Here is a 13,599-nt window from a genome sequence, read left to right on the forward strand (position 1 = left end):
TTCCGCCCTGCATTTTTGGTCAAATTATTTCTCCACACCCTGTACAACGGTGCTGGATGGCAAACCTCCCTCGAACAGGACTGTTTAAATTATTTACTTCATTTGTTCGTTACACATACGTCACTGAATGACACCCAGCCAGGTTGTCCACCTATATTCCGCCACGTCTCCGGAAAGCCAGCACACCATCCACAAAATCACGAAACCAGCACCAGATTCGCGTAGTGACACTGTACTGATTGTAAGCACATTCAGACATTAATCGCAAATGCAGATCATAGTAATGTAGGAGCCGAATTTATCTTTCCGTTTGTTCTCCGTCTCCTGCAAAACACAAGAGCTCTGTCGCTGCATCAGTGGTCGATTGTTGATGTAGGCGCCACGGAATGATGGCAGTTGTATTCAGACTTTCTCCGGAGTAATTGTGCTTATTTTAAAGGAGTGAAAACAGAAAGAAGTAACGAACGGGGCAAATAGGAATCAAACAGTTCGTTTCTGGTAGTTTAATGAGATGACAATTTTGAACGATAACTTCCGTAATGCGATTGAGTTAATAAAAATGGGTCTGAGCGTTATGGGACTTAACATCTGAGTTCATCAGTCCGCCAGAACTTGGAAGTACTTAAACCTAACTAACCTAAGGACACCAGACACATCCATGCCCGAGGCAGGATTCAAACCTGCGACCGTAGCGGCCGCGCGGTTCCAGACTGAAGCGCCTAGAACCGCTCGGCCACACCGGCCGGCTGATTGAGTTAACAGCAATTACACAAACCCAGGTTTTAATTTGCGCCCTCCACAGATAAACCCAGTAAAGTTATCGTCCTGGCCAACTTCCATATTACACACTACTGAATTACACAATTTCTTAGGAACTACACGTAACTGAGCATGACGAAGCTGACTATTACTACTACTACTCGTATTTTTCTTAACGAATGAGCAAAATGCTCACACGAGATGGCAGTCTTGCGTCTGTCATGCAATCATCCGGGACACATTTCGTCCAGCCTGAACATTTCCTTTTCCGACACAGGCACGATCTGACAATTACCTCTACATGTAATTCATATTTAACTTTATGAACTGAATATTTAGTAGAAGGGCGAACCGAATTACGTACTGCATAGTGTGAATGAATGCTGAAATTTTGGCGGCAACAGCGAGAAATAGGCACAAAATACCAAGACTTGGCTACAGAAGTCCGCCATCATAGGGCTGTAGTGACAGCTGAGTCGTCCGTGAAATCTTAACGGCGGCCACAGCGGCTGAGGCGCGTCTACAGACGTAGCAGCAGCCCACACTGACGTGTGACGTCACATGGCACCCCTGTCTCCGTAGTCAAAGCGGGACGTGTTTCGCTGTATCTAATCATTTAATCGTCTTTACCGACCACTTGTATATTTACTCACCTTTCATCTCCAGTATATTTTCTCGGCATCAATTCACTCAATTTAAACGCGCTGTATAATACTTTTTTACGAGCAGTATGATCATAAACAATTTTACATTCAATTTTTGTCGGATACTTATTCGCTAGCTGCCGCCTTTCCTCTTTCTACACACAGTAAGTGTCAAGTAAATTACGTGTACCTTTCAAACTTGGCCCGCTTTTACCGGGTACATCTTTAGCAGTATTAGGTGCGAAACATATCTTTACAATGTATATGCAAAATGCGATCTTCCACGTATGACACAGATGTCAATCCGTATATCTGATTAAGAGAAACGTTGGAGTCCCTTCCTACTCAAGCTAGCGGATTAATGTCCGAAACTCCAAGCAGAGCATCATTTCGCGTCTCCTGCCAGTTGTACGATGCATTCCAGTAACGTGTCCCAATCACTGATCAGCTACGCCGATTTTAATCTGTCCACAAGGTGCCATATCTCCACCCACAAATTTCTGGATAGTCCTCCTACGTAACAGAACTTGCCCGGCCTTTGCCTCCCGCTGCTGTTTCCGTTCCAAGATCCGCCAGACAGTCGGCCACTCGCAACACACTGATTCGCGACCGCTTCCTCTGAATTCTGCCGCCGGTTGTTAGTTTAGCTCATTCTCCATGCAGGTAACGTTTCTCCCAGCGTCGCATCTGACGGCTGCTGACTCCTGTCACTCCATGCCACGAGTGGTGCCTCTTTACTGAAGAACTGAATAAAAAATAATGCATCGTATTATTTTAAGTACTTGAAAAGTATACTTCATAGGGACTAGACTTGCACCTATCAGTGAAATCAAATGTTTCCTGTAATATATATATATATATATATATATATATATATATCCTGGTAGTGTTCGAATATGACGGAACATAGAATGTATTTATTTCGATTCTATTACAAATAAAGTACAAAACATGAACTTGTATCATGTCTTAATATGCTACTACTTATTTGAAAGCGCTGACCAACGCTTTCCTGAGAACGAAGACAGTCTGAAATTTATTCCGCGCCTCCTGACTGCGTTATACGACATTCTCTGTCGCCGCAGTCTTGTCCGCTCACAGTGTCTCATTTCATCTTCTTTCATACAGATAGGCTACAGCTTTACCTCGTGGCCCACAACAAGAGATTTCGATGTACAGATGTTCTGTTTCTATTTCTTGAAAGGGCGCGATTCCGATCGGAACCGGCGGTATAGAAAGACGCCTTCTTATGGCGCCCCGTGTTGCAGAAGTTAACTGCCAAAGAAATTACAGAAGACGCAGTGTTGTCGATGGCCGATAGATGGCAGTATTCGATTTGCGGTGTTACACTTTGATATAGGGAATAAGACGTTGAAACGGAATAAACAGCGCCAAAAAGAGTATGTCTGCGGACGCAGTTCTGCCACACAACGATCAAGGACCGTGTACATAACATGGACACGGAAATTCTGATATCTTTTTATAGAAAATTATACATGTCGAACTGAGGAGAAATGTTAAACGTAAAAATGCAGCATTTGATTCTCTGTGTTTCCACTTTGAAAAAGAAACGGTATGTTAATAATCGCTTTCATTGTGTCAAACAAAATATAAAACGTTCTTTAACAGTTCTACATACGTCTAACGAATCTGCTTCCCATAAACCGGTCTGCCACTACCGCTTCTGGTTCGTCATGTAAACGCTATCATATCGATTCCCGAAACGTGCTCACCGAGGCCGGTTTTCGTACTATATTTTGAAGGGAAATAACACTACCACAGCATTCCATTATTTTACCGTTTTAGTTAGTTGGATGGGGGGAGGGGACCAAACAGCGACGCAATCTGTGCCATCGGATTAGCGAAGGAGGGGGGAAGGAAGTCGGCCGTGTCCTTTCACAGCAACCATCTCGGCATTTGCCTGTAGCGATTCAGGAAAATACGGAAAACCTAAATCAGGATGGCCGGACAGGGGTTTGGAGAGTCGTCCTCGCTCGGTCTCCCGTTTTAAGGACTTTCATTTTATCGAAGAATAAGTACGGAGCTCCTGAGATTGTGGGCAGCACCCTTGTCACGTGACGTCTGGCACGTGTAACGGTGCTGGGTGACAAAACATCGCTCAGACACCACTGCTTGCGTTTGCCTTTCTTCACATGCGTCACTGGATGAATTCCAGAAGAGATGTCCGCCTATGTTCCGCCACGCCACTCGAACGCCGCCACGGGTTACACAAAATCGGGAAACCAGCGTCGGATTCCCATTATGACACGGTACTGTCTCTGAATGCATTTAATCGCGCTTGCAAATCGTAGAAATGTAGAAGCTGAGTTTATCTTTTCCGTTAATTGTCCGTCTCCTGCGGCCCACAGGGCTTTGTCGCTGTCTCAGGGAGTGATTGTTACCGCTGGCGCTCCACAATATCGGCGGTTTACAACTTTCTCGCGAATAATGGCGGTTTTATGGAGAAAATGAAAACGGAAAAAATGAGAGTAAATGCACAACCACCAGTCAAACTTTACATTTTTCGGCGTTAGAAACGGGTAAACCTTTAAACGATAAATAACGTCTGTGGGGTACCTGTAACTGCATTTCGTCTATATAAGCGCACATTTAAAGTTAGGCCTTCCACACACAAACTCGCAAAAGTTATCGTTCTGTCGAATCGAAATTACGCGTCGTATTCTTCAATGAAAAATGCTACTGACTTCCACTAATCACTTCTGGCGTCGTGCTTGCACAACAGTTCCACCCCCCTACAGCAAACGATAGTGTGCTGTATTAAACACTGTCCGCAGATTAAAGCATTTCAGTAAATCCCCAATAGTAGTGGACGAGATATAAAAGATTATCGTCTTCTTGCTTGTTAATTATCATGTCTGCAGTCACATACGTTATGTGAGCTTCGAGCAGCTGTTTGTTAACATGGAGTGATAATGTTTTATTGCAGTGAAACAGCGGTTAAAACTCGAATGCAGACGTGGAAAGCGAATCGCAAAAGTCGTCGTTCGTTCCAACAGAAACTACCCATCGTATTCTTCGCTTGAAAATGATACTAACTTATTCAAGCTACAGTAATTTCCATAATCGTTCTCTTTCAAATGCTAAATGTTTCGTAAACTCTTCATCGTAATTACTTCAGAGGTTTTCGTTTCTTCATCAGTACGTAAACGAACAATTACAAAGACGTGAAAACAGACCTGTGCCGAAAATTCCGTTACAAATGGGACCGCAGTGCATAGCAGCGACATTGTTGTGACAGACGCAGTATTAAACGTGAATAACAAACGAGGTTCGGACGAATCTCTCCATCGCCTCTTTCTGGACCAGCCGACTGCAGCCGTGCTGGCAAAGAAGGTGTCGATGTCTGCGACGCTGCTTCCACCATGCTTGAAACGTTGTCAGGTCTTGGAGATCCTCTGCAGCTTCTCAACGCTAAGACAATAACCGACGTGTCAGTAGAAGTTACTGCTGTACATTCTCATCTCTGCGGCCTGTCTTTTCACGCAACAGATGTACCTCGGTTTTACCTGAATACATGTAAAGTAAAATAATATTCCCAAAAGACTACGGCGAATATTTAAATCTATTGCTGTTTTTTCGCATTAAACATATTCACGTTTCGTAGTACCCTCTCTGTTTTCACATGTGTTTGTGGCCGTCGGCAAGCAAATGCACCAATAATAGTGCAGGAAACTAGCCGCCCTCAAACCAGCATTGGAGACGATTTTGCTTGCCTAGAAAGCTGCCTATGAAGGTTTACGTGTATTCTAGAATCGACACAGCCTAGTCTGTTACTGGCCACACTAAGAAAATACATTTAGCACTCGAAAAGTTCCGTCGGTTTAGGTAGTTAAGGAGTTTCAAGGGCATACTTTTTGTTTGGCTGTAGCTTTAGTACACTCTAAAATTATCTCAGAGGTGTTTATGTAACCGTGTGCAACTCTGTCGCTTACATATAATTAATCTGGCCTAAACTTGTGTTTCATTAGCTGACTGCTTGAGATATTTTCCTTAATTTGGCATCTTCCATTGCGACGCGGTGCTGTGGCGCTTTACATATTCCAGCCACATATTAAAAGAGTGCTACAATTGTCGTGATGCTAATAGAAAGAGAATTAGTTGTCGTCATTATTGTATCTCGTGTTGTCAAGAACTTTGTGCGTAAGTCTGCAGTTTCTTTGCGACAGCACTTCATTAACTAGAGACCACGACAAGCGTCTCTTGCTGATACACTATGGTGACGTCATAACATCCACACTCGCGTCTCATTCATTACAAACGGCTCTGCACTGCCACATATGCTAGCCCTGAGGAGGGCCTCTTTGCTTCTCACTAGAACGACACATTAAGTACTGTAAAAACATCCATCCTCTTTCCTTGAAGCGTGTAAACGGCGGATATCTGTCCCATCGTGTTTACCTCACCGTCCTACAAGCGCAAAACTTGTGCTCCTCGTGGCTTTGTGTTCGCCTCGACAAACGGATCACGTGATCTCTGTTGGCCACATGCCAGTAACATTCCTGCTGCATCTTGCATATGGAAATTCTATCGTATTCGGTTGCAGATTCTTGCTATATATTAAAAGAATTCCGCAATGTTTTTGATGACCACGAAAACTAAATCTGTCATTTTTATTTTCTCTTATTAAACGTGCTATCCTTCGTGTTTCAACAGTCGACATCGCAAAGCTGTACCACAAGTTGGCGGGATGTGTACATCTACATACTCCCTCGAAGTCACTGCCCAATTCGGGAAAAACACATCTGCGGTACATTTGCGATGATAGAATTTTTATCTAGTATTCGAATCTCCGATTTCCCAGTAATATACTTACGTAGGGAAGCGTATCTGGTGCTCAGTCCGTTCCTGTGAACGTCAAATAGTAGGACTGCTACTGCGTAGTACATAGGGCCGTCTTTCCAAGCCGACCGGCCAATAGCTGTTCTGTCTCATTACGCAAACTCTGTGACACCTATCCTGGAAATGTGCTTGTGACCACAGCCAGCCCCTCGCTTAGTGGCGAGGGCCACGGCAAACAGCGGCCGGAGACAAGACACCCCCTGACTCTGTGCACAGCGGTGTGAGTGTGTGTTCACTCTCTGACAAGTTTTGTAGCCGTGCCTAAACGCCTAACGCCTTTTGTTGAAATGTGTTTGCAGCAGAGCCCATCTTCCACTTCTTTCCACAACGAGCGTAATCCTGATCGCGTAACAAATCAGCTATGAACGCTTCAATGGCCGTGCACGAGACTTTTGAACATCCATCTACCCGCAGTTCCTTCCTCGTCTTCCACTGATTTCACTGGCGTCTGTCAGGAATCCGTGCTCTCCACTGTTTATGTCTCCCGTTCATATTACACAAAGACTGATAGGTTCTCTTCGTCAAGGACAGCTGTATTGCAGAGACCATGCGTGTAAAAATTATGTATCACGGGACATCGACGTTTGTTGACCCTAGCGAAGCCGATTAATGCTTAACATATAACCACATGGTTAGAGAAAAACGGATTCCGAAATTTTCCTCACCTGAATGTTGTGTTCCGTGTTGTCCTCGTCTGTGTCGTACCGTTCATCTTGACGAGTAAAAAAAATGGAAACTTGCAGCAGGTATTAGATACCTACATGGAGGACTTCAGGCAAAATTCACCACATTTCAGTCAAAACTGTAAATAAATACAACAAATGAGGGCAACTGGGCTAAGTTGTGTTTCATTGTCGGTGCATTGTTTCACTAGTACCGATGCTGTAGCGGCTCATATGTTGGCCCATAATAATGTGACAGACGCTTTTGTCACGACATTTATACATTAACAACTTCGGTAGGGGACTTTTTGTAATCAAGAAGGATATTTTACATCTTACGTAGTAACACCATGGTTAAACTTACCGCATTTTCTTTCACGTACTTACCGTCTACCTAATTTTAAAGTTATACGTTGCTACCAACGCATTCCGTCATTTTGCCATTTCCAGCAGTTTCTATGGACTCTTGAGAATTCGACTATCATTATGTCATTTGCTACGACATACTTACGTTAATTAAGTGGTGACTAATTTTTTGACTCATTTTTCATTTACTTTGATCTTTTAAGACATCTTCAAACATTAAACATGGACTTGTGATTTTCTTCATTTCTAAAGAAGTACTATCTGGTACGTCGGCTAAGTATGATACAAGTGTATGTAATGTTTTAATTTTTTCTTGTTCTCATCCTGAAGACTGGCTAGTCCAGAGACTGTGTTCATGCGTACATTTTCTGTGAATTTCCTTTCATTTTGAGTAAAGATGTCCCTATGTCTCAAATTACGTTCCCGCATCGCGAAAGCAGCATCAGATACGCATACCTAACGTGTACCGATTATGAGCACATTTACATGTAAATCGCAAATGCAGATAGTAGTAATGTAAAAGTTGAATTTATTTTTTCCTTAACTTTCCGTCTCTTGCAACCGACACAGCTTTGTCGTTGCCTCAGCGACTGATTGTTGCTGTTTGCTCCGCGGAATGTTGGCAGTTTTAACTCTCCCGGGAGCATTGGCGGTTATATGAAGTAAATGAGAACGATAAAGAAATTCACGTGCACGAGTTCATTACCGAAATGAGAGTGAATCCATACTTGACGCGGTGACTACATTTATAAAATCAACCCACAGCACAAGGTCGCGTATCGCTCCAGTTGCCAGACGCGTGTCCACTCCCACATGTGGCTCACACCGACGGTCGCTGGCCAGTCTCTCCGTTGTAACGCACCCGCACACTTCCTGTTTCGCACTCCGCACATTCGTGGATGGCCTCCTGTCTCAGCTGCCTCCAGCTCTACGCTTCTGAGAAGGAGGCGATTCTGTGAGAAAATCTCCCGAAAACAATGTGTAGAAATCGTCACAATGTTTTTATCCTAGCCAAATAACACATGTGATAGTTTTATTATGCTCACTTTGATGACACGCGTTGTACGGAATAGGAACAGCTGTAATGGGTGGAACGTATTTACACTCCATGGTTTTGAAGACATATATAATGGATAGAAAAATTGCTTTGGAGTCAAGGCGAAGTCTTAATCATCTAAGTAGGATTAGCGGATACGTTGTCTCTAGCCACTGCTTGTGAACATATAATAATCAAGTTGACAGCATCATCTGTTTTTTATGGATGCACACAGTTTTAATCTTCCAGGAAGTTTCATATCAGCGCACACTCCGCTGCAGAGTGAAAATCTCATTCTGGACTGATCTCCTTGTTATTTTAATGTTACCCATGTAGTAACTGAGTTATCGTAAATTCCCAAAACTCGCATTGTTATTGTGATGGCTATTCTTCTTACGTGGGACGACAGCAGACGTTTACTTATTCGATGAATTCCTTTTCATGGTGGACTGTGACTCATTCAGTTGAATGCTTCCACAGTGACAATACCAAATATCGGTGTGGCAGGAGGCATATAGTTTTCTTGCAATTTCCTCAGCTATACATGTGACACGCTCTATTATGCTACAGGACATCCTAATAATGAGTTAGAGAATACGTTCAGTCGTGTCAAAAATCGTCGCCATTCGTAGAGTCTTAGATCTGACGACCGACGTACATCCCTGCTTTCAACCCATACAAGGATTCTGAAACAGGATTGCTGCATAGCTTGTGCAGTCAACTGGCTTGACATTCTCCCTTTTGAAAGAGAGTCTCCAAATTTTCATCAGTGGCTAAATCGTAACGAGTTTTGTTTCACGTGTGTTTGTGATGGTCGGCAAGCACTTGCAGCTTAAGCTGACCCGACACCTCACCGCCGTGGAAACGCGTAAGAACATGTAGTCACCTACTTTAGAAAATTTACACTTAGAATTCTAAACACCTCGCTTCAGGCCTCGTTCTGGGATAAACAACTGTGACGTCATAACACGGACCTCGCGTCGTGTTTATTACGACCGACTCTGCAGCGCCACATATGCCGGCCCTACAATTGACAGAGCTTGTCCTTACACCCTTGTCACTAAGGCAAGGTCTAAGACGATTTCGAAACCTTTAAATTTGGGGTACACGTAATCGATCGTTAGGAACACCGCGGGTTACAAGCGTCAAACGTAGAGATTTCCGTCGCATTATTTTCTGCTCGGCATGCGAATCGCACAACCTCTGTTGGCAAAGTGTTTTCGTTCTAGCTGCTTCTGCCTCTGGGAAGTAGGCCTGCAACGTCTCACAATTTCTGGCCACGTACTTTAACAATTAGACTTGATGACGACAGAGGAGAGATGTATGATTAGTAGCTGCTCATGCGGAATTTAGAGTCCGCACTCCGCCTTGTTTTAATTCTCCGTAGTAGAAAACTACTAGGAATTGTAGTGAATATAAAGCTTGAAAACCACAGGACAATTACAGCAAAGACAACTGCTATGCTACAACCACTGCGTACTATTAAAATCTTTAATTTCTGTTTAGTACACTGACTTTATGTAGGAGAGCGTCTCTGGTACTCTGAACATTTCTGTGAATGACGGATACTACGTCTCTTCTGTTTCGTTCCGATCAGCGCTTCGATGTCAACATCGAACCTTAAAGTTCTGGAACGTATCCACACATGCGTCTGGAGGCAGTACTTAGCAGCTAACAGTGGTCATATACGAAGCTACGTTGCCTTCTGCTCGTAAGAAACTGGTAGCACCTGTTTGTTCCGACACATATGCTTATTCATCCCGCCACGTAGACGACATCACAGAGATTACGTTACTCTTGTGCACAGATGTACACTGAGTCGAGAAAGAGAGAAGTCGCTTGATATCACCATATATCGACGTCTCACTCGTTCACCTCTCGCCGCGTGCTTTGCTTCCCTGGGAACTAAGGAAGCCTCTGTAGTCAGTGACGGCAGCAAACTTTCGCTGTCGATCTCCGTTTCCAAACCAGAGACGCTATTAACTGAGGTCGCCTTGCTAACAAGGCGATGAAGCGATTTGACCATCTCGTTTAAATCTTCCGGTTTTAAGTTTCAGTGCTGCGGAAAGAGACTGGAAGTGCATTGTCTTCCCTCCCTTAACCCACAGAAAACTCTCCCGATTTACCAATATAAAAGAAAAAAGCCTTCACCAAATCGTGTTTGGAATCGCATTTCTTTCGAGTTCGCTGGTGTGCAATTCATCAGCGTCAGATTAACGAACAATTAAAATCAGGCGGTGTTTATAAATTGCCGCTGAGAATTCCGTTACAGCTGGGAACGGGATTGCTCACAAAGGCAATCTTGCGTCAGACGCTGTCCGTGTCCGTGCCGAATTACACTTGAGTAACAGATCGAGATGAGGACGAGAAACTCCACCGCCTTGTTTTCTTAGTTTTTCTTCGGGACCGTATTACTGCCGTCGTGCTGCCGGAGAAGCTGGCGATGTCTGCTGCACTGTTTCCACGCACGGAGACAATAAATTGCGGCGAATTTCTCTGTACTCAGTCAACGCTAAGACAATAGCCGCTTCCCATGCTGAAACTATGGTTGCAAAACGTGTTCTGTGCGGCGTCTCTGGTGACAGAAAATGCAAACCCCGGCCGGCCGCTGTGGTCGAGCGGTTCTAGGCGCTTCAGTCCGGAACCGCGCGACTGCTGCGGTCGCAGGTTCTAGTCCTGCCTCGGGCATGGATGTGTGTGATGTCCTTAAGTTAGTTAGGTTTAAGTAGTTCTAGGGGACTGATGCCCTCAGATGTCAAGTCCCATAGTGCTCAGAGCTATTTGAACCGATTTTGAGAATTCAGACTTAAAAGAACCTTCGCGCCCGGCCCAGGCAAATATTATAGAACCGTTACTTTTCATAATACATATATACCTGGCCTAGTACGCAAAGTCGGAAGTTCAATGAGCCTTTACGCGTACAATGATGTATACAGACGAGTCGGTACGCTGTAAAATTTGTAGCGAAATGCAGGAAGGCGTGCAAGGAAGCGACGCTCGGTGCAGCGGGTGGCAGTTAACCCTCAAAACAGACAAATGTGACGTGTTGCGAGTAATTACACTGGGAGACACTTTAGTGTGTGATTGCGAAATTACTGAACAATCAGTGGAAGCGGTCACTTCCGTAAAATGTCTTGGAATATGCGTGCGTAGCGATACGGAGTTAAATTAGAACGTAAAACTAATCTACATGTACAACATACTCCGAAAGTCAGCTGGCGGTGTGTGTCGGAGGGTGCCTCCTGTACCACTCACTGGTCCCCCCTCCCCCTCTCCAGTGGCGAATGGCGCCGGGAAGAACGACTGCTGGCGAGCCCCTGCACTGGCTTGCATTTTCTCGTCGCGGTCCTATCGCGAGGTGTGTGTGGGAGGAAGCGACACGCCGTCCGATTCTTCCGGAAAGAGCTGCCCCGAGGTTTCAGTGGCGGCCCTCTCCGTGACGCACAGCACGGCCCTCTTGCAGCGTCTGGTGCTGGGGTTTGTTGTTTCCATCGCGCCGAGCAAACCGCCCCGCTCTCCGCTGGATCTTCCCCGCCTCTCCTGCCAGAACTACCCGGTCAGCGTCCCACACTGATGAACGGCAGCGAAGAACTGGCCGCACAAGCGCCTCGTAATCCACGACTTACATTTGCGTAAGATTCTCCCTACGAATCTGATCGGGGTCCGCTTTTCCTACTAATTGGTTCATATGGTCACTCCACGTAGTATCGCTCTGTACATTCTCTCCTAGATATTTTTCGGTACATACTGTTCTCTCCGTAAGGAAGTCTCGTATCCTGTGGCAGATCTAGTCTGAAACTGGCGAAGCTCGTATCTGTTCACTCAGTGGCAGAGCGGGACGGTGTCAGATGCCTTCCTGCAGTCAGTGAACCTGAGCGCCCGTGTCTCATGGAGCAACAGGGCGAGCTGAGGTTCGCAAGGTCCCTTTCTGCGGAATCCATGTTCATTTTTAGAGAGGAGATTTTTGCTATCCAAGAATCTCACAATACCTGAGCACAAAACATGTCCCATAACTCTACAACAGCCGGCCGGAGTGGCCGAGCGGTTAAAGGCGCTACAGTCTGGAACCGCACGACCGCTACGGTAGCAGGTTAGAATCCTGCCTCGGGCATTGATGTGTGTGATGTCCTTAGGTTAGTTAGGTTTAAGTAGTTCTAATTTCTAGGGGACTTATGACCACAGCAGTTGAGTCCCATAGTGCTCAGAGCCATTTGAACCATTTTCGAACTCTACAACAGATGGACATAAACGATACAGGTATACAATTATGTGCATCTGCCCCACGACCTTTCCTGCAAACGGGAATGACCTGCGCTTTTCTCCAGTCGCTATATACCCTACGTTACTCTAGCGATCTACGATAACCTGCTGGTAGAAAGAGGGCAAATCTGATGCCAGACTGAGGTACATTGGAAGAATACCCAGGAAATTTCATCCGTCAACAGAGGCAGCACCTTACAAAAAGAACAACACACACACACACCCATGCCCGAGGAAAGACTCGAACCTCCAGCGAGAGGGTCGCGCAATCCGTGACATGGCGCTTCTAACTACGCGGCCACTCCGAGCGCAGACCAATAGTTGAAAAGCGCTCGTCAGACAGGACCGATAGATGAGACAGAGAAGATCCAGAGAAGAGTAGCGCGTTTCGTCACAGGTTCGTTTAGTAAGCGCGGAAGCGTCTCTGGGATGCTCTGCCAACTCCTGTGGCAGACACTGCAAGAGAGGCGTTCTGCGTCACGTTATGGTGTGCTGTTAAATTTCTGAGAGCGTACATCGCTGGAAGAGCCGACCAGTGCATTACCTGCTCCTAGGTTGTATCTCGCGAAAAGGCCTCGAGGACAAAACTGTGGAGGCTCAACAGCAATCGTTCCTCCCGCAAACCATACGCGTCTGGAACAGGAAAAGGGGGAGGCGGCACAGGTTCACAAACCACCCTCCGCCATACACCGTGAGCTGGCTTGCGGAATGTACTTTAGATGCAGACGTTGAGTAGCAGGCCTGTGGTTTTCCTCATAAAACACCTCTCCTCACTTGTTAGTAGTTCGTAATTTTCTTTAACACACCGAACCAAAATTAAGTGAAAATGACACAGTTTTATTTTTAACTGAGCGCGGTGTGCAGTTCTAGTTAGTAACTGTTGTGGAAAATGACGGCATCTCAGCAGTTAGCATTCTTTGTGTCCGAGGTCGCCAGTCACAATTTTTCTCTTTTTTCAAACTGTGATTGCTCGTCGATAACAAACTTGGGAAGGAAGTGGACGCAACGTAGG

Source organism: Schistocerca nitens, chromosome 11 (genome assembly GCF_023898315.1).
Source record: "Schistocerca nitens isolate TAMUIC-IGC-003100 chromosome 11, iqSchNite1.1, whole genome shotgun sequence".
Classification (NCBI taxonomy): domain Eukaryota; kingdom Metazoa; phylum Arthropoda; class Insecta; order Orthoptera; family Acrididae; genus Schistocerca; species Schistocerca nitens.